We start from the raw sequence: 25,914 nt of genomic DNA, 5'->3' as shown, positions 1-25,914 counted from the left end.
AAAATTGGGATCTCACTGCTCTTTTACCTTGTTAGTGATTTATCACTGTATAAAGTGATTGGACCTCCAGGGATCCCATAATCCAATTAGGTTTAAAATCCAATTTCTCTATAATCTTATTAATCTGTGTCGTGTCTTTGGTGTATAAAGGGATATTTTTGACTTTAGGTTGCAACAGAACATCAATATAGTGTGATACATTTGTGGTTAATGATCCAATACAGGACACAATTGGGCACTTGAGTGGATTATTCCTGTCCTTGTGTACTTTGGGTAGACAGTAAAAAACTGGTATCCTGGGGTGAGTATTCAATATACACTCACCTAAAGAATTATTAGGAACACCTGTTCTATTTCTGATTAATGCGATTATCTAGTCAACCAATCACATGGCAGTTGCTTCAATGCATGTAGGGTTGTGGTCCTGGTCAAGACAATCTCCTGAACTCCAAACTGGATGTCAGAATGGGAAAGAAATGTGATTTAAGCAATTTTGAGCGTGGCATGGTTGTTGGTGCCAGACGGGCCGGTCTGAGTATTTCACAATCTGCTCAGTTACTGGGATTTTCACGCACAACCATTTCTAGGGTTTACAAAGAATGGTGTGAAAAGAGAAAAACATCCAGTATGCGGCAGTCCTGTGGGCGAAAATGCCTTGTTGATGCTAGAGGTCAGAGGAGAATGGGCCGACTGAATCAAGCTGATAGAAGAGCAACGTTGACTGAAATAACCACTCGTTACAACCAAGGTATGCAGCAAAGCATTTGTGAAGCCACAACACGCACAACCTTGAGGCGGATGGGCTACAACAGCAGAAGACCCCACCGGGTACCACTCATCTCCACTACAAATAGGAAAAAGAGGCTACAATTTGCACGAGCTCACCAAAATTGGACTGTTGAAGACTGGAAAAATGTTGCCTGGTCTGATGAGTCTCAATTTCTGTTGAGTCCGAATTTGGCGTAAACAGAATGAGAACATGTATCCATCATGCCTTGTTACCACTGTGCAGGCTGGTGGTGGTGGTGTAATGGTGTGGGGGATGTTTTCTGGGCACACTTTAGGCCCCTTAGTGCCAATTGGCCATCGTTTAAATGCCACGGGCTACCTGAGCATTGTTTCTGACCATGTCCATCCCTTCATGACCACCATGTACCCATCCTCTGATGGCTACTTCCAGCAGGATAATGCACCATGTCACAAAGCTCGAATCATTTCAAATTGGTTTCTTGAACATGACAATGAGTTCACTGTACTAAAATGGCCCTCACAGTCACCAGATCTCAACCCAATAGAGCATCTTTGGGATGTGGTGGAACGGAAGCTTCGTGCCCTGGATGTGCATCCCTCAAATCTCCATCAACTGCAAGATGCTATCCTATCAATATGGGCCAACATTTCTAAAGAATGCTATCAGCACCTTGTTGAATCAATGCCACGTAGAATTAAGGCAGTTCTGAAGGCAAAAGGGGGTCCAAAACCGTATTAGTATGGTGTTCCTAATAATTCTTCAGGTGAGTGTATATAGTTATACTCATCCTCAGATAGGATACCATTCGATTTTCCTTTATTACAAAAAGCAGTCAGGTCCTTATAAAATTGTTCTGTAGGGTCCTTAGGGAGTTTCTTATAAGTCTTCACATCTGATAATTGACATATACATTCCATATTATACTTATTTAAGTCTTGAACGACTATGGAACCCCCCTTGTCTGCTGGGCAGATAATAATTTCACTATCTTTCTGAAAGGCTTTTAGACGTGCAATTTCTACTTTGGTTAAATTATTCCGTTTATATCTAGTCTTATCCTTTACTTGTTGAAGGTCATTCTCAACACATTCCTTAAAAGCTGCTAGTTCCTGACCCATCTCGTTTCTCTGATTTTTCTTTTGAGGTTTTCTTTAACATAGTGTGTGTATATTCCTCAGTTTTTGATATCTCTTAACTAATCTGATATTTTTAAAATATTTCTTAAGACACAGACGTTTTCCACTCCTATAAAGGTGTCAAATTTATTGAGTTTCACCGTCAGGGCAAATTTTAGACCTTTATTTAGTAAACGGCTCTGTGTATCTGTAAGTGTAATTGAACTTAAATTAATAATCAAATCATTCTTTATCTCATTCTCCCTTCTTTTTCCTCCCTCCTCTACGTGTCTTTCTCTCTCTTCATTCGTATTTTCTTGTTCTGGGTCGGTGTTCCTGTGAATTGTGGTAATTCTGATGTTTAAAGTTCCTCTTTGATTTGTGATAGTGCTGTGTCCTGTGTTCTTGTTGTGGAATCTGGTGTCTGTTGCTTAAGTTGTACTGGTGACTTATAGGGGAATGGGTGTTGTGTGTCCGTGTTTCCAATTGTGGGGACCTGGGTCTTACACGTGCTCTGTGGTGTGAGGGGGTTCTGTCTAAAAAAAATATTCCTGCACTTCCAGTACCGTACTTCAAATCTATTTTGCACTGGTATGTGGAAACTAGTGTTATTTATATGTGTGTCAATTTCATTTGTGTCATTAATCCGTGTGTTGTTACTTGTATTCATCATTTTTCTTGTGTGTATTTTCATTTTTATAGCAATTTTTTTTTTTTTTAATCTATGATGTCTTGTTTAACTTTATCTAAGTTCTTACACAGTCTTGATTGTCATATATTAAATTCATAATTTTTGGGTAATTTTTCAATAGTGCCCTTCATCTTATTGATTCTACTGTGGTTTCCTCTAGTATCTCAGTCATTCTTCTAATAATTTATTTAATTAAAGTAATTGAATGTTGATGTAACAGTTGGTTCCATTCTTCATTAAAATTTGGTTCACAAAGATCTTGGGCAGGTGTTTTCATCAATGTTAAACCCTTTGGGATTTTTATCACATTCTATACATCTCCTCAAGGTGTTAATTTCCCATCTCTGTCTTAGTTGTCTGATTAATAGGGGTTTCCATGTCTTTAAATATATCTTTCATAAACAGCTCACTGTCAGTATACAATGGACTAAAAGTAAAATTATGAACCTTCTGACGTTTGCTCTCAATAGGACTCCAAATGTCCATGGTATCTGGACACAATGTGCTTGCTTCGCCGAGTGAAAAAAAACAATAGATAAAAAGCAAAATGTGAAGCTGCACAATGTGTCAGATAGCCAAAGCGTGGTGCTCACAGCTGGATAGTTTCACCCACGCTACATGGAAAATTGTATATAAAGTAACAAATGGGCACTCACTGACATTGGGTTGGTTGAAAGCAATTTATTGATACAAATATATAATGATATAGTAAAAATATAAAAACAATAGAGATGGTTAAGTAGATTGTACAAATATCATGCTGTGCAAAAGCTGAATGGTAGCAGCAATCCTATATCATAAAGTCCTCCAATAATCAGGAAAGGTGGTCCTTACAAAACGTACAGTATAACACTACATATAAGACCGTATGTCCTGTAAGGTTAAAATCCCCCAACAGTGCATAGAGGCGATCCTCAAATAGTAAAGTACACAGATTCTTCATATGTGGCCATACATACAATTATAGTTCATGCCAGACACATACAGTTGATGATATAATACATGTGATGGAAACTGTTCGTGTGAGCGAGTGCCGTCCCGCTACACTAAATACACAAGCGGCGTCCCGCTACACTAAATACACAAGCGACGTCCCGCTACACTAAATACACAAGTGGTGTCCCGCTTCACAGAAATGTTAAGACAGAGCTCTTATTGCTGGTCTTACTATTATACAGCATAAGGTAAAGTCCTTACCAGGATGTCATGCATTTTCGCCGTCTTGTGTTATAGCAATCTTAAAATTGAAAAAGAAAGACATACATTTACATAACTAGAAATATAGTATCCAAAGAAACATAAAACGCATCGAGAGTCATAATGCGGTTCTGGTGCGTTTGTAGTGCGGTTCTGATGGAATCTTGTATATAGCACCTCTCATATATTTTCATTCGTTAACCCCTTCACGCCCGCAATCCGTGTATATACGTGATAGCTGCACATACCCCGTGCAGCTACCACGTGTATAGACGTCAGGCAGTTCTTTAATCCAAGCGCTGCAAAGCTTCTTCCCCTGCCCTGCTGCTGTCACAGACAGCATACAGTCTAGTAATGCTGGCAAGGGACCAATCAGAGTGGTCCCTTGCCGGCAATCAATCTGATTGGTTAGTGTGTGCAGCCTAACCAATCGAATCGCGGCAGTGTTAAAATGCCGGTTTCAGGCTCTGATCTGCGCTCTGCAGATCAGAGCCTGAAATCAGGTAATGTGTAATGAAGCCCCCCGATCTGTGCCCCCTTCCTGTGCGCCTCCAACCCCCCCATCCCTACTGTGAGCCCTGCCTCCGATGCGATCCCCGCCCCCCCATCCATGTATTGTATTCCTGATGCGGTCCGCCCCCTTCCCGTCCCATGCATGCATCCGACCCCCAAATGTGCCCCTCCTACTGGCCATGCCCCCCCTTTACAGAACTGCCCCTATCTGTGCACCCTGCCCCCGATGCGGTCTCTCTGCTTTATTTGATGTTGGCGGCTCCATTCCTGAGCCGCCGACATCAGCAGCGAGTGTCAGCTGTATGCTGATACTCTGCTGTAACCCCTTAGATGCTGTGGTAGCGGCATCCATGGGGTTAATAGAGGGAGGGGGCGCCCTCTCTCAACCATCGGGGCTGCCGCGCTGTGATGGCAGCGCCCGATGGTTGCCATGGCAACCAGACTCTTTGCAAAAGCACCCAGTGTTGCCATCTACAGGACATTTGATAGTATTGTACTTTGCAATGCAAAAGCATTGCAAAGTATAGTACAGCCATCAGCCCCACTGGATCTTCAAGATCCAAGTGGGACTTGATAAAAAAAAAAAGCGAAAATAATAAAAGTAAAATAAATAAATAAATAAATTAAAATGTAATTTAAAAAAATAAATTGCCTTTTCCTATAAAAAATGAAAAAGAAAAACTACACATATTAGGCTACTTTCACACTTGCGGCAGTGTGATCCGGCGGGCAGTTCCGTCGTCGGAACTGGCCGCCGGATCCGCCGATCTGCTGCTGCCTGAAAGCATTTGTGAGACGGATCCGGTTGCGGATCCGTCTCACAAATGCATTGCAAGGACGGATCCGTCTCTCCGCTTGTCATGCGGACCGACGGATCCGTCTTGTACATTTTTCTCATTTTTACCGATCTGCGCATGCGCATGCCGGAACTACGGATCCGGCATTCCGGTATTCTGAATGCCGGATCCGGCGCTAGTACATTCCTATGGGAAAAAATGCCGGATCCGGCGTTCAGGCATGTCTTCAGTTTTTTTGGCCGGAGAGAAAACCGTAGCATGCTACGGTTTTCTCTTTTGCCTGATCAGTCAAAACGACTGAACTGAAGACATCCTGATGCAAACTGAACGGATTACTCTCCATTCAGAATGCATGGGGATATGCCTGATCAGTTCTTTTCCGGTATAGAGCCCCTGTGACGGAACTCTATGCCGGAAAAGAAAAACGCTAGTGTGAAAGTACCCTTAGGTATCACCGCATCCGTAACGACAGCCTTTAAAAATATATCACATGATCGACCCCATCCGATAAACACCATAAAAAATAAAAACTGTGTAAAAAAAAAAAGCAATTTTTGTCACCTTACACCACAAAAAGTGCAACACTGAGCGATCAAAAAGGCATATGTCCCACAAAATGGTACCAATAAAACAGTCACCTCATCCTGCACCAACATGCAGCCTCCGTAACAACATGCTCGATAACAATATCACATGACCTAACCCCTCAGGTGAACACCGTAAAAAATAAAAAACAGTACCAAAAAGCAATTTTTTTCACCTTACATCACAAAAAGTGCAACACCAAGCAATCAAAAAGGCATATGCCCCCAAAAATAGCACCAATCAAACCATCACCTCATCCCGCAAAAAATGATACCCTATTTAAGACAATCGCCCAAAAAATAAAAAAGCTATGGCTCTCAGACTATGGAGACACTAAAACATCATTTTTTTTGTTTTAAAAATGCTATTATTGTGTAAAACTTAAATAAATAAGAAAAAGTAGACATATTAGGTATTGCCACGTCCCTAACGATCTGCTCTATAAAACTGTCACATGACCTAACCCCTCAGATGAACGCTGTAAAAATAAATAAATAAAAACTGTTCCAAAACAGCAAATTTTTTGGTCATAAAGTGTAATAATGAATGATCAAAAAATCCTATGTAACCAAAAATGGTACCAATAAATCTGGCACCTTATCCCCCAGTTTCCAAAATAGCGTCACTTTTTGGGAGTTTCTACTGTAGGGGTGCATCAGGGGGGCTTTAAATGGGACATGGCATCTAAAAACCAGTCCAGCAAAATCTGCCTTCCAAAAAACCATGCGGCGCTCCTTTTCTTCTGCGCCCTGCCGTGCACCCTTACACCAGTTTACAACCACATGTGGGGTGTTTCTGTAAACCGCAGAATCAGGGTAATAAATATTTAGTTTTGTTTGGCTGTTAACCCTCAATTTGTTATAGATTTTTTTTTTTTTATAAAATCTGCCCAAAAATTTAGAAGTTTATTCTCCATTTTTCTTTAATTCTTGTGGAACACCTAAAGGGTTAACAAAGTTTGTAAAATCAGTTTTGAGTAACTTGAGGGGTGTAGTTTATACAATGGCGTCGTTTATGGGGGTATCCACTATGTAAGCCCCACAAAGTGACTTCAGATCTGAACTGGTCCTTAAAAAGTGGGTTTTAGAAATTTTCTTAAAAATTAGCTTCTAAGCTTTTAAGAAAGCCTTCTAACGTCCTAAAAAAAAAAAGACATTTCCAAAATGATGCCAACATAAAGTAGACATATGGGGAATGTTAAGTAATAAATGTTTTATGAGGAATCACTTTCTGTTTTAAAAGCATAGAAATTGCGAATTTTTCAAACTTTCTGGTAAATTTGGGATTTTTTCCTAAATAAAGGTGAAATATATTGACTCAAATTTATGACTATCATGAAGTAGAATGTGTCACGAGAAAACAATCTCAGAATCGCTTGGATAAATAAAAAGTGTTCCAAAGCTATTACCATATAAAGTGACGCATGTCAGATTTATAAAATTTGACCTGGACACTGGGGCATCAATGACCCTTGTTCATGAAAGGGTTAATAAGGGATTTTCTCATTAATAAAATGCTAATAACAAGTATAAGAGGTGTATATAAAAGCAGAGATATATAAAAATAGAAATATAAAATGCAAAAAAATAAAAATATATAAGATAATAACAGAGAGAAAAATTCTCTCTCTGCTTTTTTCTTTTTACTTATATAGGACAATTCTCAGGACGGGATTGGAGGTGTCATAGGTGGGGGCCTATTGTCAAAGGACGATCGCTCATAATAATTGTGACACGGTCCACCGTCGGCAAATGGCGCCCACCTACTATCTACAGGAAACCAAAAAGTTAGAATTCTGCATTCAATCCAGTTGGTAAGAGTATTGAACTCAAATATTCTTTTTGTTTCTAATCTTGACATTTTCCCTATGTGGTCTCCTCCTCTCCAATCCCTATGTATTTTATCAATCACAGCAAATTTTTATCCAGATGGGTCTTGGTTATGTACTAATTTGAAATGGTTAAGACAGGGAGTGATTTCAAAACCTTTCCTTATATTAGATAAATGTTCAGCAAAACATTTTTTTAAAGATCTTTTCGTCCTACCAATATATTGTCGTTTGCATCAATTGAACTACAGGTAAGGAATTATTTAATAGTATGTTTGTGTTTATTTGACGTTGAAATAATTTCTATGTTTTTTGGGGGGAAAGAAGTCATTTTACAATTTTAACTTTTCCACATCTGAAAAAACATTTTATTTTTGCCCAATTTTGGATAGTGGTCGTTTCAGTATGAACGGACTTAATTGTTAGGGCTATTTTAATCCCTGTCCTGAGAATTGCCCTATATAAATAAAGAGGAAAAAAGAAAAAAGCAGAGAGAGAATTTTTCTCTCTATTATCTTATATATAAATATTTTTTTGCATTTTATATTTCTATTTTTATATATCTCTGCTTTTATATACACCTCTTATACTTGTTATTAGCATTTTATTAATGAGAAAATCCCTTATTAAAGAATGAAAATATATGAGAGGTGCTATATAGAAGTTGATTTTACCTTCATTTTCTCAATCCCCATCGGCTGCGGAGTGGGAGGGGGCTAAGTGGGACCTGGGGGCTGGGTTTTTAAGTCCATCTTTTGAAGGTTCCCTGAATGACCACCCTACCTCCCCCCTGAACTGCGATCAGCACAGCACTACGCTCCCTTAAAGGGTTTCTACCACTTCAGTTTGACCAAATCAGCTTTCAGACACTAGTGATCTGCTAGTGTCTGATCTCCATAACCATGCAATTCTTAGAGCTTTGTGTGGAGCCGTTTCATTAAAAAACTAACTTTTATTCCTATGCAAATGAGCCTCTAGGTGCTATGGGGGTCAGGCGCAGGCGCAGTGAGTGAAGGACGCTCTCCTGATGCCGGCTTCCTCACTGTGACGTAGTCGGCGCAGGCGCAGTGAGGAATCCGGCATCAGCGGCCTTCACTCACTGCGCCTGCGCCGATGACAGAAGTGATCGGCGCAGGCGCGTGAATTCGTCCGATGGCTGTGATGGAGGCAGGCATTCAAGACGAGATGGGCGGGCATACAGTGTGAGTAGACCAAGCCTCTAGGTGCTGAAAAGACGCCCCCATAGCACCTAGAGGCTCATTTGCATAGGAATAAAAGTTAGTTTTTTAATGAAACGGCTCCACACAAAGCTCTAAGAATTGCATGGTTATGGAGATCAGACACTAGCAGATCACTAGTGTCTGAAAGCTAATTTGGTCATACTGAAGTGGTAGAAACCCTTTAACAGTGTCATCCACAGCACCCTGCCCTTTTAAAGCTGACCTACAGCAGTGAAGAAAAATGGCTGGGTTGTTATGGAAACCTGGTGTAAAACTGTGTGTATGTGGAGACTAAGGGCCTGCAAGCTTCTATTGGCTAAGGCTCATGTGACAACGCTTCTATTGGCTAATGCATTTTTTTAAAATATCTCAGGAACGGTACGTGCTAGAGAGCTGAGACCCGGTCTAAAATCCTACCGGACACCTGATGTACCTCTGTGCCAAATTTTGTGATTGTAAATGCGACGGTGCGGATTCCTTTAGTAGACATGCATACACACATACATTTAGCTTTAAAATTTTAGATATATCATACATATAGAGGGAAGATACAGGTAAATAAAAAAGGATTAGTCACAAACTATCAGCCAACTAAATATCCCTATAGGAATATACACCTATGAGAGCAGAGCACTGAGAGGCTTCTATGGCATCATTCCCTCGCTCAGACATGATTAGGGGAGATACTATTCCCACTGCCTAAATGCGCTCACATAAGAGGAAGACTTCTGCCTTAGGCCTCTTGCACCTTTGCCCTCCATGACATACGGTCCGTGAGCAGGCCATATGTCCCGGAGTGGCATTGATCGTGCGCACGGGAGCGCACATCATCATAGATTACAATAATGCTGTGCACGTCGGGCCGCCCACGGGGCTATTGTCCTGCACTCATATTATTTTATGAGTGCAGGACAATAGCACCGCGGGCGGCGCGACGTGCACCACATCATTCTAATCTATAATGCTGTGTGCTCCCGATCAATGCTGCTCCGGGACATATGGCCCGCTCACGGACCGTATGTCATGGAGGGCATACAGTCGTGTGATAGAATACTGACATAAGGATTACGGCCTCTATCTACCCAGCCTCACGCCACGGTGTAATGCCCATCCAGAAGAGGGCCCTTCCAGGCATTATCTACTAGTGCTGACCATGGTAGCCAAGGGCCTAATGTAAACGGATGGACTAATCTCACATGGCACTGCCTGGCAAACAGTTGGTACAAAGTAGACAGCATACTGCTAATGTACAGTCGTGGCCAAAGGTTTTGAGAATTACATAAATATTGGAAATTGGAAAAGTTGCTGCTTAAGTTTTTAGAATAGCAATTTGCATATACTCCAGAATGTTATGAAGAGTGATCAGATGAATTGCATAGTCCTTCTTTGCCATGAAAATTAACTTAATCCCCAAAAAAACTTTCCACTGCATTTCATTGCTGTCATTAAAGGACCTGCTGAGATCATTTCAGTAATCGTCTTGTTAACTTAGATGAGAATGTTGACGAGCACAAGGCTGGAGATCATTATGTCAGGCTGATTGGGTTAAAATGGCAGACTTGACCTGTTAAAAGGAGGGTGATGCTTGAAATCATTGTTCTTCCATTGTTAACCATGGTGACCTGCAAAGAAACGCATGCAGCCATCATTGTGTTGCATAAAAATGGCTTCACAGGCAAGGATATTGTGGCTACTAAGATTGCACCTCAATCAACAATTTTTATAGGATCATCAAGAACTTCAAGGAAAGAGGTTCAATTCTTGTTAAGAAGGCTTCAGGGCGTCCAAGAAAGTCTGGCAAGCGCCGGGATAGTCTCCTAAAGAGGATTCAGCTGCGGGATCGGAGTGCGACCAGTGCAGAGCTTGCTCAGGAATGGCAGCAGGCAGGTGTGAGCGCATCTGCACGCACAGTGAGGCGAAGACTTTTGGAAGATAGCCTGGTGTCAAGAAGGGCAGCAAAGAAGCCACTTCTCTCCAAAAAAAGCATCAGGGACAGATTGATCTTCTGCAGAAAACGTGGTGAATGGACTGCTGAGGACTGGGGCAAAGTCATATTCTCCAATGAAGCCTCTTTCCGATTGTTTGGGACATCAGGAAAAAGGCTTGTCCGGAGAAGAAAAGGTGAGCGCTACCATCAGTCCTGTGTCATGCCAACAGTAAAGCATCCTGAGACCATTCATGTGTGGGGTTGCTTCTCATCCAAGGGAGTGGGCTCACTCACAATTTTGCCCAAAAACACAGCCATGAATAAAGAATGGTACCAAAACACCCTCCAACAGCAACTTCTTCCAACAATCCAACAACAGTTTGGTGAAGAACAATGCATTTTCCAGCACGATGGAGCACCGTGCCATAAGCAAAAAGTGATAACGAAGTGGCTCGGGGACCAAAACGTTGACATTTTGGGTCCATGGCCTGGAAACTCCCCAGATCTTAATCCCATTGAGAACTTGTGGTCAATCCTCAAGAGGCGGATGGACAAACAAAAACCCACTAATTCTGACAAAATCCAAGAAGTGATTATGAAAGAATGGGTTGCTATCAGTCAGGAATTGGCCCAGAAGTTGATTGAGAGCATGCCCAGTCGATGTCACGGCTGTTTAAGGGTAACCAGAGCATACACAGTAAGAAGAGCTACTGACCGGACCCAAACTAGGGAAGAGAAAGGGTGACCCCTGTCAGACCCTCAACACTCTCCCTATGCTGCTAAAGCACATGCCCGGATCCAAATGGTGGAACGAGGCATGCCCGCGTACCTTAGACTGATGAGCCCTGTAACCCCTACAGTAGTGGAAGGGGCACGGCCACCGATGCCCTGCTCAGAATATGGAGGGAACCGTGGCCACCTCAGATCCAGTCAGGAAATCACCAGGTACACAACAAAGTTTGCACACTTAGCTGATGGAGCTGCAGCCGCAGAGAAGACGGATCCAAGGGCAATATCCGGAGTGCTTGCAGCAGCAGAACACAGGTCCAGAGAACTAGCTTAAGAAGTGAAGATAGTCAAGGCAGAGCTACAACTGAAAAGAGAAATATAATCCATGCCCTGCAATAGGAGGAGGGGTGATTTAAAGGCAGGGAAATCAATCGCAGGAGAGACAGCTGGGAGTAAAGACCTCATCACAGGGGCGGAGAAACAGAACAGTGAGAACACCTCCAAACTCTAAGTGACATCATCACAGGGGTGGAGACACAGAGCTGTGAGATTGTCTCAAAGCTCTGGTAGTGACAGTCGAATTGCAGAGGTCCTGAAAAAGAAGGGCCAACACTGCAAATACTGACTCTTTGCATATATGTCATGTAATTGTCGATAAAAGCCTTTGAAACATATGAAGTGTGTGTAATTATATTTCACTACATCACAGAAACAACTGAAACAAAGATCTAAAAGCAGTTTAGCAGCAAACTTTGTGAAAACTAATATTTGTGTCACTCTCAAAACTTTTGGCCACGACTGTATAGCTGTGCTCTGCATGTTCTCACATCTGGAAGGCATACAGTGCCTTGAAAAAGTATTCGTACCTCTTGAACTTTTCCAAATTTTGTCACGTTACATCCGCAAGGCTACTTTCACACTAGCTTTTTCAATTCTGCTATTGAGATCCGTCATAGGGTCTCAATAGCGGAAGAAAACGATTCAGTTTTGTCCCCATTCATTGTCAATGGGGACAAAAATGAACTGAACCAAACGGAATGCACCAGAATGTATTCCGTTCCGTTTGGTTGTGTCCCCATTGATGACAGAATAACGCTGCAATCAGTGTATTTCTGTCCGCGATGTGGTGTGGAGCAAGACGGATCCGTCCTAACACACAATGTAAGTCAATGAGGACAGGTCCGTTTTCTCTGACACAATAGAAAACGGATCCGTCCCCCATTGGATTTCAATGGAGTTCATGACGGATCAGACTTGGCTATGTTAAAGATAATACAACCGGACCCATTCATAACGGATGCAGACGGTTGTATTATTGTAACTGAAGCGTTTTTGCGTTATGCTAGTGTGAATGTAGCCTTAAATGTATGTTATTTGGCTTTTAAGTGATAGCCCAACACAATGTAGCAAGTATGTGTGAAGTGAAAAGAAAATGATACATGTTTTTTAAAACTTTTATTAAATAAAAATATGGAAAGTGTAGCCTACATTTTTAATCAGCCCCCAATTCAAAATTTTGTAGGACCACCTTTCATTGCAATTACAGCTGCAAGTCTTTTGGGGTATATATCTACCAGCTTTTCACATGTAGAGGCTGAAATTTTTGCTAATTTTTCGTTGCAAAATAGCTCAAGCTCAGTCAGATTGGATGAAGAGCGTCTGTAAAACACAGTTTTCAAGTCTTGCCACAGATTCTCAATGGGATTTAGGTCTGGATTTTGACTGGGCCATTCTAACACATGAATAGGCTTTCATCTAAACCATTCCATAATAGCTCTGGCTGTAAATCTAGGGTCGTTGGAAGGTGAACCTCCACCCCAGTCTCAAGTCTTTTGCAGCCTCTAAAGGCTTTTCCTCCAGGAATGCCATGCATTTAGCACCATCCATCTTCCCATCAACTCTGACCAGATTCCCTTTCCCTGCTGAAGAAAAGCATCCCCACAGAATGATGCTGCCACCACCATGTTTCACGGTGGGATGCTATATTTGGGCTGATGTGCCACACATAGTGTCTTGTATTTAGACCGAAAAGTTCAACTTTGTTCTTATCTGGCCAGACCACCTTCTTTCACATTTGATGTGTCCCCTACATGGCTTGTGGCAAACTCTAAATGGACTTCTAATGGCTTGCTTTCAGTAATGGCTTTCTTCTCGCCACTCTTCCATAAAGGCCAGATTTGTGGAGTACACGAATAGTAGTTGTTCTGTGGAAAGATTCTCCTACCTGAGCTTTAGATCTCTGTAGCTCCTCCAGACTGACCATGGGCCTCTTGGCTACTTCTCTAATAGTGTTCTCCTTGCCTGGGCTTTCAGTTTACAGTAGGTGGACGGCAATGTGTGGTAGGTTTGCAGTTGTGCCATACTCCTTACATTTTCAGATGAGGGATTGAACAGTGCTCAGTGAGATGTTTAAAGTTTAAGATATTTTTTTATACCCAAACTCTGCTTTACACTTTATCCCTGACCTGTCTGGTGTGTTCCTTGGTTTTCATGATGCTGTTTGATCACTAATGTTCTCTAACAAACCTATGAGGCCTTCACAGAACAGCTGTAATTATACTGAGAATACATTATACACAGATGGACTCTATTTACTAATTAGGTGACTTCTGAAGGCAATTGGTCACAGGATTTTATTTAGAGGTCTCTGAGTACAGGGGGCTGAATACAAATGCATGCCACACTTTTCAGATTATTGTTTTTTGAAAACCATGCATTTTTTTTTCACTATTCACTGGTCTATCACATAAAATCCCAATAAAATACATTTAATTTTGTGGTGTAACATGAAAAAGTTCAAGGAGTATGAATGCTTTTTCAAGGCACTGTATCAGTTGTTATCATCACCCTATCTGCCTATTCAGGAACTGACCCACAAATACTGCTGAGTGACCTCTCCCCACCTGGAAGGGACAGGAAGACACTAGGGGGGAGCAGGAGGAGGGTAAAATGTATTCTTCCTATCCCTAGCTGGTTAGACAAGGATCATTTATCTCATGGAAGTGCCGTTGTGGAAGACAAAATGGATAAAAGTGTTTTACCCCACAGCCAATTTTTTTTTCTATTTGTCACATTGAAATATTTCAGTTCATCAAAATCATTTTCAAATACGATAAAGACAGCACTAGTAAACACAAATTATCACTTTTATCGAAGATAAGGAATTTTTCAAAACCTACATCACCCAGATGAAAAAGTAATTGCCCCATAGTCTACTAACTGGTTCTGCCCCCCTTGGCAGTAACAACTACAGTTAAAAATTTGGAAAAACGTTCTCCGAGTCTTCTTCATAGCTGTGTTGGGATTTTGGCCCACTCTTCTTGTACAATTGCTTTAATTTGGCTACATTGGAGGTTTTTCAAGCATGAACTGCCCTTTAAGCTTTTTCCACAGCATCTCAATGGGATTCAAGTGCGGATCCGTCTACAAATGCATTGCAAGAACGGATCCGTCTCTCCGCTTGTCATGCGGATGGACGGATCCGTCTTTTTCACAGTTTTCCCGATCTGCGCATGGATCCGTCCTTCAGTTGTTTTGCAATGCCGGCACTAATGCAAGTCAATAAGAATTAATGTCGGATGCGGCATTCCGGCGACTGATCAGGCATTTTGGATGGACATAATACCGCAGCATGCTGCGGTATTATGTCCAGCCAAAACACCTGACAATGACGGAAGGCATACTGATGCAAACTGAACGGATTTCTATACATTCAGAATGCATTAGGACAGTGGTGCTCAACCATTTATCGTCTGAGGGCCGCACTAGACTTGGTATAAATTTTGTGGGGCCGGAACCAGGTAGCTTTGCCAGAAAGAAATGCAAATGCTGTGAGGGGGCACATGTGAGCATTACTACTGTGAAGAGGGCACATATCTGGCATAACTACTGTGAGGGGGCACATATCTGGGCATAACTACTGTGAGGGGGCATGTGTGAGCATTACTACTGTGAAGAGGGCACATATCTTGGCATTATTACTGTGAGGGGGCATGTGATGTATACATGTGTGTAATGTATGTAGTGCAGTATGTGATGATCACACACTGCACTACATACATTACACACATGTATATATCACATACTGCGCTGTCACCTTCTTCTGCAGGTCTACCTTGATGTCTGGTCTTTAGGCTTCAGTCAGATCCTCCACCGCCATGCTTGCGCCGTGTGCCCGACACCACCAGGAGCTGGCCCCTCCTCCTTTCATCTCCCGCCGGCTTCTCCTACAGCAGGGCGCTCTATCGCTCCAGTGCCTGCCCAATCTTACCAATCAGGGGCGTAGCTAGAAATGACTGGGCCCCATAGCAAAAAAATGTATGATCCCCCCCCTCCCGGATCTCCCACCCCCACACACCTATCGGACCTCCCACCCCAACATCCCCACACCCCTCTCTAGATCCCCCTCAGTGTCATCCACAGATTCCCCCCCCCTCAGTGTCATCCACAGATTCCCCCCCTCAGTGTCATCCACAGATATCCCCCCCTCAGTGTCATCCACAGATATCCCCCCCCTCAGTGTCATCCACAGATATCCCCCCCCCCTCAGTGTCATCCACAGATATCCCCCCCCCCTCAGTGTCATCCACAGATATCCCCCCCCCTCAGTGTCATCCACAGATATCCCCCCCCCCTCAGTGTCATCCACAGATATCCCCCCCTCAGTGTCATCCACAGATATCCCCCCCTCAGTGTCATCCACAGATATCCCCCCCTCAGTGTCATCCACAGATATTCCCCCCACCCAGAGCCACTTCTTAGCTAATTTATTCACTGCACTTGCCTCTGTGAAATTGAAGAGAAGCGTCGTAATCTCGCACAGGCGCACTGGCAGAGGCCAGGAAGACGGTGCATGCACACTTCGATGCCTCTGCCAGTGCGCCTGTGCGAGATTACGGCGCTTCTCTTCAATTTCACAGAGGCAAGTGCAGTGAATAAATTAGCTAGGAGGCGGCGCTGGGCGGGGAGATTGCAGGCACAGGCAGCATGACACGGCTTCGCAGGCCGCATTTGGCTCGCGGGCCGTAGGTTGGGCATCACTGCATTAGGATAAAACTGATCAGTTCTTTTCCGGCATAGAGCCCTTTTGACGCAACTCTATGCCGGAAAAGAACCCTAACCTGTTTTGAGACCTGCTGTTTTTCAGATGCTTGTCCAAGTTCTTCTGTGACCCCCTGGATGGGACATCGATCTTAGTGAAATTTTGGCAGCCACCCGCTCCTAGGAAGGTTCACCGTTTAAAGTTTTCTCTATTAGTGGATAATGACTTTCAGTATGGTTCGCCGGAGTCCTGCAGCTTTAGCAATGGCTTTGTAATCCTTTCCAGACTAAACCACTTTGTTTCATATCTATAGTTGGACCTCTTTAGAATGTGACATCATGCGCTAGATTTGGAGACCTTGCCGTCTGCTTCACATTGACAGACGTTTAGATTCAACAGGTCTGGCTGTAAACATGTCTCACCATTTAGGCCTGTTTCACACTGGCGAGTATTCCGCGCGGATGCGATGTGTGAGTTGAACGCATTGCATCCGCACTGAATCCCGACCTATTCATTTCTATGGGGCTGTTCACATGAGCGGTGATTTTCACGCATCACTTATGCGTTGCGTGAAAATCGCAGCATGCTCTATTTTGTGCGTTTTTCATGTTACGCAGGCCCCATAGAAATGAATGGGGTTGCGTGAAAATCGCAAGCATCCGCAAGCAAGTGCGGATGCGGTACGATTTTCACGCACGGTTGCTAGGGGACGATCGGGATGGAGACCCGATCATTATTATTTTCCCTTATAACATGGTTATAAGGGAAAATAATAGCATTCTGAATACAGAATGCATAGTAAAATAGCGCTGGAGGGGTTAAAAAAAAAATATATATATTTAACGTACCTTAGTCCACTTGATCGCGCTGCCCGGCATCTCGTCTGTCTCCTTTGCTGAACAGAACCTGTGGTGACGTCACTCCGGTCATCACATGTTCCATCACATGATCTTTTACCATGGTGATGGATCATGTGATGGATCATGTGATGACCGGAGTGACGTCACCACAGGTCCTGTTCCTGAAATGAATGCTCACCACAGGTCCTGTTCAGCAAAGGAGACAGAAGAGATGCCGGGCTACGTGATCAAGTGGACTAAGGTGAGTTAAATTATTATTATTATTTTTTTAACCCCTCCAGAGCTATTTTATTATGCATTCTGTATTCAGAATGCTATTATTTTCCCTTATAACCATGTTATAAGGGAAAATAATACAATCTACAGAACACCGATCCCAGACTCGAACTTCTGTGAAGTTTGGGTACCAAACATGCGCGATTTTTCTCACGCGAGTGCAAAACGCATTACAATGTTTTGCACTCGCGCGGAAAAATCGCGGGTGTTCCCGCAACGCACCCGCACATTTTCCTGCAACGCCCGTCTGAAAGAGGCCTTACTTTGATTGACAGGACCAGGCATGATGATGTTTTTACTGTCTAGTGATGTCAGAGTGCAGAGAGAGCAGAGACTCTAGGTGTAATGGCAACGCCCACGTTGCTCCTAGAGGCTCATTTGCATATATTAAAACATAAATTTCTCAGCAATACAGGCACATATAAACATGGGACCAACACAGATGCCTTCAGCTGCCAAGCGCACATGTAACAGGTCAGACAGTGTCATAGGTACAAATCTGCCAACAGATGCCCTTTAAATCCCCAAAACCATGGTGAAATTGCCATTTCTTCCCAATTTCACCCTACAAAGATTTTTTTTTACAATTTTACAGTTCAAGCTATGGTAAATTAAACGGTGTCATTAAAAATTAAATCTTGTCCTACGAAAAACAGCTCTCATTTGGCCAGCAAAAAAATAAAAAATGTATCCCTCTTGAAAGGAGGAGAAGAAAAAACGAAAATGAATAAATAAAAATAAGCTATATCCTAAAAGGGTTTTAATTATCAGCCCCCTCCTGCATTAACCCCTAAAGCACCGGTCACCACATATTACCCACCAGCCCCTCCTGCAGTAGCCCCTAAAGCACCGGTCACCACATCTTACCCACCAGCCCCTCCTGCAGTAACCCCTAAAGCACCGGTCACCACATATTACCCACCAGCCCCTCCTACAGTAACCCCTAAAGCACCGGTCACCACATATTACCCACCAGCCCCTCCTGCAGTAGCCCCTAAAGCACCAGTCACCACATATTACCCACCAGCCCCCTCCTGCAGTAACCCCTAAAGCACCGGTCACCACATCTTACCCACCAGCCCCTCCTGCAGTAACCCCTAAAGCACCGGTCACCACATATTACCCACCAGCCCCTCCTACAGTAACCCCTAAAGCACCGGTCACCACATATTACCCACCAGCCCCTCCTGCAGTAGCCCCTAAAGCACCAGTCACCACATATTACCCACCAGCCCCTCCTGCAGTAACCCCTAAAGCACCAGTCACCACATATTACCCACCAGCCCCTCCTGCAGTAACCCCTAAAGCACCAGTCACCACATATTACCCACCAGCCCCTCCTGCAGTAACCCCTAAAGCACCGGTCACCACATATTACCCACCAGCCCCTCCTGCAGTAGCCCCTAAAGCACCAGTCACCACATATTACCCACCAGCCCCTCCTACAGTAACCCCTAAAGCACCGGTCACCACATATTACCCACCAGCCCCTCCTGCAGTAGCCCCTAAAGCACCAGTCACCACATATTACCCACCAGCCCCTCCTGCAGTAACCCCTAAAGCACCAGTCACCACATATTACCCACCAGCCCCTCCTGCAGTAACCCCTAAAGCACCGGTCACCACATATTACCCACCAGCCCCCTCCTGCAGTAACCCCTAAAGCACCGGTCACCACATATTACCCACCAGCCCCTCCTGCAGTAGCCCCTAAAGCACCAGTCACCACATATTACCCACCAGCCCCCTCCTGCAGTAACCCCTAAAGCACTGGTCACCACATATTACCCACCAGCCCCTCCTGCAGTAACCCCTAAAGCACCGGTCACCACATATTACCCACCAGCCCCCTCCTGCAGTAACCCCTAAAGCACTGGTCACCACATATTACCCACCAGCCCCCCCTGCAGTAATCCGTATAGCAGTAATGAGTGCACTTGTGTTTCATGTTAAGCGTACAATTGTCTAAGAATTCTGTTATGGATTCTGCTACCATGGACAATAAGTTTTATGGTTCGTGGTAGTGGAATCCATAACGGAATTCTTAAATAACCCGAACCTTGTATGTTGAACTTGAAACACAAGTTCGCTGATCCATCAGTGGTGGTCGTTCTTGCACACTATAGGAAAAAGCGTCGGGAGCGCACATAGGATGGCGCTTTTTTCTATAGTGTGCAAGCACGAAGTCCACTGATGGATTGCAGGGTGGTCTGTAACCATGGAAACCAGCAGTGTATAATGTGATGGAAAAATGAATTCAGCAAAGGAGGCAACATGGATTATAACAACACATTAGTAAGGGCCTTGTATTAACCTTCTCTACAGGATAAAGCCACTTACTGTGAGACAACCCCTTTAACTCCATGAAGAATGTTTTTTTCTGTTTTCCAATACAAAACATGGCAAATGAAATGGTGCCATTAAAAAATACAGTCTATCCTGCAAACAATAAGCCCTTGTATGGCTATATGAAAAGACAATTAAAAAAGTTATGGTTTTATTGGAACGTGGCGAAGAAAAAACAAAAAAACAAAAATGGTCCCGGAACTGAAGGGGTTAATCACGTTACTCTACGTCTTATTGGATTTGGCAGGTCAATCTGCAGAAAAGGATTTAGAGCAGGCTAAGGGCCGCTTCACACGAGCGGATGCCGTGCGTGGCATCCGCTCCGTGAAAGAGTGCCAAGACCCGCTGCAGACTGCAGAGGCACGGAGCCATAACATGACTGTTAATGCTCCGTGCCTCTCTGTGATCTCTTTACTACGAAATCACAGTGACAACTGTGATTTCGTAGTAAAGAGATCACAGAGAGGCACGGAGCATTAACAGTCATGTTACCGCTCCGTGCCTCTGCAGTCTGCAGCGGGTCTTGGCACTCTTTCACGGAGCGGATGCCACGCACGGCATCCGCTCGTGTGAAGCGGCCCTAAGGCTAGTTCACACTAGCGGCAGGGAGTCCGGCAGGTGAACAGCCTGTCGGATCCGTCCTGCCACTAGTTCACGTGTGCCCCCGGACTGCCGCTCTGTCCCATTGACTATAATGAGGGCGGAGTTCCCCAGCGGCGCACAGAGAGAGGCGGACGGACTAAGGCCTCATGCACACTGCCGTGTTTCACAGCCGTGTGCGGGCCGTGGAACCGCGGCCTGGATCCCTCCTGAGAGCAGGAGCGCACGGCGTCACTGGTTGCTATGACGCCGTGCGCTCCCTGCTGCCAGCACAGTACAGTAATACACTGGTATAGACCATACCAGTGTATTACTGTATTGCGGCGGCAGCAGGGAGCGCACGGCGTCATAGCAACCAGTGACGCCGTGCGCTCCTGCTCTCAGGAGGGATCCAGGCCGCGGTTCCACGGCCCGCACACGGCTGTGAAACACGGCAGTGTGCATGGGGCCTAAGGGTACTTTCACACTTGCAGCAGAGGATTCCGGCAGGCAGTTCCGTCGCCGGAACTGCCTGCCGGAACCATCCAAACGTATGAGAACTGATGGCATTTGTCAGACGGATCAGCATCCTGATCCGTCTGACAAATGCGTTGCAATGTCGGATCCGTCTCTCTGGTGTCATCTGGAAAAACGGATCCAGCATTTATTTTTTTTCACATTTTTTGTGGTCTGAGCATGTGCAGACCGCAATGCCAGATCTGTTTTGCCGGGACACTCTGGGCCGGATCCGGCATTAATGCATTTCAATGGGAAAAAATGCCGGCATTCCAGCAAGTGTTCCGGAATTTTGGACGGAGATAAAACCGCAGCATGCTGCAGTATTATCTTCGTCTTAGGGAGCATTCACACGACTGTGTTTTTCTTCCTTGTCTTTCATTGTCATCGGTGTGCTGTCTGTTCCGTGTGTCCGTTGCTTTTATTTTTGAACATGTCCTATCCTTGGCTGCAAATTGCGGTCCGTGGCCCCATAGAAAGTCATTGGGTCCGTAAAAAACGGATAGCACACGGAAATGCATCCGTATGTCATCCGTTTTTTGTAGACCCCTGGACTGAAAACATTCTAGGAAACCCTATTTCAGTCCCATTTCAGTTTTTTGCAGACCGTAAAAAACGGATGACACACGGAAGCACCACGTCCGTATTATACGGAATTACGGAACAGAAAGATAACTGAAGACATACGGAACACACGGATCTGTAATTTGCGGACCACAAAACCAACACGGTCGTGTCAATGCTCCCTTAAACAGTCAAAATGACTGAACTGAAGACCTCCTGATCAGATTTCTCTCCATTCAGAATGCATTAGTTATTTTCCGATATTGAGCCCCTAGGACGGAACTCTATGCCGGAAAAGAAAACCGCTAGTGTGAAAGTACCCTAAAGCTTGCTTCACACCTAAGCGTTTTACAGCGCGTTCCTACGCGCTGTAAAACGCTCAACAGGCAAGAACCAATGATTCCCTATGGGAATGGTTCTCCCCTGAGCGTTTTACAGCGCGTACGATCGCGCTGTAAAACGCTTGCGCTGTAAAACGCTCGGCGCACCAAGAAGTACAGGTGCTTTTTTGGGGCGTCTCGTCGCGCGTTCCCGTACATAGACTTCCGGGAACGCGTGACAATGGGCGTTCGCTTGTTCTGGAGACGCTCAGGTGTGAACGCAGTGTAAAGTACGACATGCACTACTTTTAGTCCGGCTGCGTCTCAGCGTGCGCTGCTGCCAGAACTCCGCTCCTATTATGGGTACGGAGCGGCAGTCCGGGGGCACACGTGAACTGGCGGCAGGACGGATCCGACAGGCTGTTCACCCGCCGCTAATGTGAAAGTACCCTAAATCCCCTTTAAATTCAATATCCAACCACTAGGTGACAAAATGTCAATTCACTGCCCACACAGACTGTGAAATTGCCCGGTCAGTCTAGAGGGGGTTTTATTAGAATCAGATTACTAGCTCCCTGCAACTAATGGGTTAAAGAGGTCACATGACATCAACGCCGCCGTCTCCCCTCCCCAGCAATACCGAACCTGTTGTGACAACGGACTGACAGCGCCATCTTTACCATGGGCAAGGTGAACTACGGGGCGCCTAAGGGATCAAAACATCTCAATCTCCAAACGCCCAGCAAACAGCATGTGCAGTGTTTCCAACGAGACCTAAAATCCCCGAGTAGAGGCGTGTGCTGCCCCCGCCCTCCGGTTCTCGCGCACTGGCTGGCATGTGGGGGAACGGAAGTTTGTGGCTGGTGCATCAATGAGGAGAGCCTGTGCCCGCTGCGGAGAGGAGGTGAGACCGGCGGCTGGGGGGCTGCAGGAGGCGCTGATCCGGGTCACCTTCCGGTGCCAGCTGGGACATGTGTGTGCATCTTGTGTAAGCCCTTACCTGATGGGAAGTGCCCCCTGCACCTCCTGTGAGTGCAGACAGCAGTGCAGTAGTCTGCAGTCTGCTGCTAGACCCAGGGACTTCATGGTCTGGATGGGACTGCACTCGTGTTCTCCTCTGTCAATCAAAATGTATATGTTCTGTTCAAATAGAACAATCCTTAGGCCTCAAGCAGTGCACCGCCTCTCCTCTGGTGAGCTCACGGGCCCATTCACTTCTACTGGGCCGTGCACACACCCACATTTTATGCAGACCTATTGACTTCAATGTTCTGTCTTTTGCGTTACAGACATAGGGATACGCACAGCATCTGTATGTCCGGTCCGCCAGCGATAGAACAGGGATCCGCAACCGCCAGCACTCCAGCTGTAATGAAAACTACAACTCCCAGAATCCTCCTTTCACTTGAGAGGGAGTTACAAATAATGTCCATAGAGAATAATGGAAATGTAATATTTGATTGAGAGACAAAACCATTTGACATCTCTAATAAATATTTAGCAGACATACTCTCCAAACTCGGTGGGATTATTTAATGTTCAGATTAAGTGGAATTATCGCCTTTTTCTGTAGTCTATGGTCATTCCTTTGTGTCATTCACCCTCGTCATTCTGCAGAAAACAGTGATAATTCCACGTAATCTGAACATTAAATAATCTCACTGAATTTGGAGAGTATGTCTGCTAAATAATTATTAGAGATGTCAAATGGTTTTGTCTCTCATTCAAATATTACATTTCCATTATTCTCTATGAGCATTCCACTCTGGTCCATTATTCTCTGTGGGCATTCCACTCTGGTCCATTATGCTCTGTGGGCATTCCACTCTGGTCCATTATGCTCTATGGGCATTCCACTCTGGTCCATTATGCTCTATGAGCATTCCACTCTGGTCCATTATGCTCTATGAGCATTCCACTCTGGTCCATTATGCTCTATGGGCATTCCACTCTGGTCCATTATGCTCTATGGGCATTCCACTCTGGTCCATTATTCTCTATGAGCATTCCACTCTGGTCCATTATGCTCTGTGGGCATTCCACTCTGGTCCATTATGCTCTATGGGCATTCCACTCTGGTCCATTATTCTCTGTGGGCATTCCACTCTGGTCCATTATGCTCTGTGGGCATTCCACTCTGGTCCATTATGCTCTATGGGCATTCCACTCTGGTCCATTATGCTCTATGGGCATTCCACTCTGGTCCATTATGCTCTATGGGCATTCCACTCTGGTCCATTATGCTCTATGAGCATTCCACTCTGGTCCATTATGCTCTATGAGCATTCCACTCTGGTCCATTATGCTCTATGGGCATTCCACTCTGGTCCATTATGCTCTATGGGCATTCCACTCTGGTCCATTATGCTCTATGGGCATTCCACTCTGGTCCATTATGCTCTATGGGCATTCCACTCTGGTCCATTATGCTCTATGGGCATTCCACTCTGGTCCATTATGCTCTATGGGCATTCCACTCTGGTCCATTATGCTCTATGGGCATTCCACTCTGGTCCATTATGCTCTATGGGCATTCCACTCTGGTCCATTATGCTCTATGGGCATTCCACTCTGGTCCATTATGCTCTATGGGCATTCCACTCTGGTCCATTATGCTCTATGGGCATTCCACTCTGGTCCATTATGCTCTATGGGCATTCCACTCTGGTCCATTATGCTCTATGGGCATTCCACTCTGGTCCATTATGCTCTATGGGCATTCCACTCTGGTCCATTATGCTCTATGGGCATTCCACTCTGGTCCATTATGCTCTATGGGCATTCCACTCTGGTCCATTATGCTCTATGGGCATTCCACTCTGGTCCATTATGCTCTATGGGCATTCCACTCTGGGCATTCCACTCTGGTCCATTATGCTCTATGAGCATTCCACTCTGCGCAGTGTCGGCATCATGTTCATTCCCTGTGCTGGCATCAACACAGGGAACGAACTACACATGCGCTAGCTCGCGCATTGCGAGATTTCGGCGCTCCAGCTCTGTGACGTCAGCCAGCAAGGAGGAGATTGAGAGGACGCGGGGCGGTGCTGGGCTCCTTTCCGCTGGACTCATCTCCAGCTACAGGACACAGATCAGGTTAATTTGCATATCGATCAAAACGTTTTTTAGCACAATAAAAGCACAGAGAGCTATGGGGACTGGGTATTGCAGATGTGCTAGTGGCCATCTAGCAGCCCATGTCCCCAGCTCTATGCAAAAAATCCTGGTGACAGGTTCCCTTTAATCCACTTGTTCGCACAGCCCGGCTTCTCTTCTGCCTTCTTCTTTGAGGACTAGGACCTTTGATGACGTCACTGCGCTCATAACATGGTCCATCACATGATCTTTTACCATGGCGATGGATCATGTGATGGACCATGTGATGAGTGCAGTGACGTCTCCACAGGTCCTTTTCCTACTGCACAGCAAAGAAAGACAGAAGAGAAGCTGGGCTGCGCGAGCAAGTGGATTAAAGTGAGTTAAATTATTATTTATTTTTAACCCCTCCAGCCCTATTGTACTAAGCTTTCTGTATTAAGAATGCTATTATTTTCCCTTATAACCATGTTATAAGGGAAAATAATATGTTCTCCGATCGTCTCCTAGCAACCGTGCATGAAAATCGCACCGCATCCACACTTGCTTGCGGATGCTTGCGATTTTCACGCAGCCCCATTCACTTCTATGGGGCCTGTGTTGCGTGGAAAATGCACAAAGAGGAGCATGCTGCGATTTTCACGCAACGCACAAGTGATGCGTGAAAATCACCGCTCATGTGTATAGCCCCATAGAAATGAATGGGTCCGGATTCAGTGCGGGTGCAATGCGTTCACCTCACGCATTGCACCCGCGCGGAAATCTCGCCCGTGTGAAAGAGGCCTTAGGGCTCCGGGCCTGTTTGTGGACAATGCACGGGCAACGGATGTGTGGACTACGTGCTGTGGATTTGGACCCATCGACTTGAATGGGTCTGCGAACTGCAAAATACAGCAAAAGATAGGACATGTCTTATCTTTTGCGGTTCGGTGGCATGGCCCCGAAAGCCCATGGAAGCGATTC

General features: G+C 44.9%; 1 protein-coding gene across 11 annotated transcripts in view; it reads left to right on the top strand.

The window, feature by feature from the left end:
- Positions 1-22,546: 22,546 nt before the first annotated feature.
- The window catches only part of PPIP5K2 (diphosphoinositol pentakisphosphate kinase 2), a 133,599-nt gene continuing 130,231 nt past the window's right edge, over positions 22,547-25,914 (top strand). For 4 of the 11 annotated variants that reach the window (XM_044275961.1, XM_044275959.1, XM_044275960.1 and 1 more), the window contains exon 1: positions 22,548-22,759. The gene's annotated coding sequence lies outside the window, so the exon portion shown is untranslated. Of the gene's footprint in view, positions 22,760-25,914 lie in introns of all 11 variants that reach the window. The other 7 variants (XM_044275963.1, XM_044275967.1, XM_044275964.1 and 4 more) reach the window with 3 other exon arrangements.

Source organism: Bufo gargarizans, chromosome 1, assembly GCF_014858855.1.
Source record: "Bufo gargarizans isolate SCDJY-AF-19 chromosome 1, ASM1485885v1, whole genome shotgun sequence".
NCBI lineage: Eukaryota > Metazoa > Chordata > Amphibia > Anura > Bufonidae > Bufo > Bufo gargarizans.
Note: the sequence above shows the minus strand (reverse complement) of the source record. Positions and strands in the feature narration are given on the sequence as shown.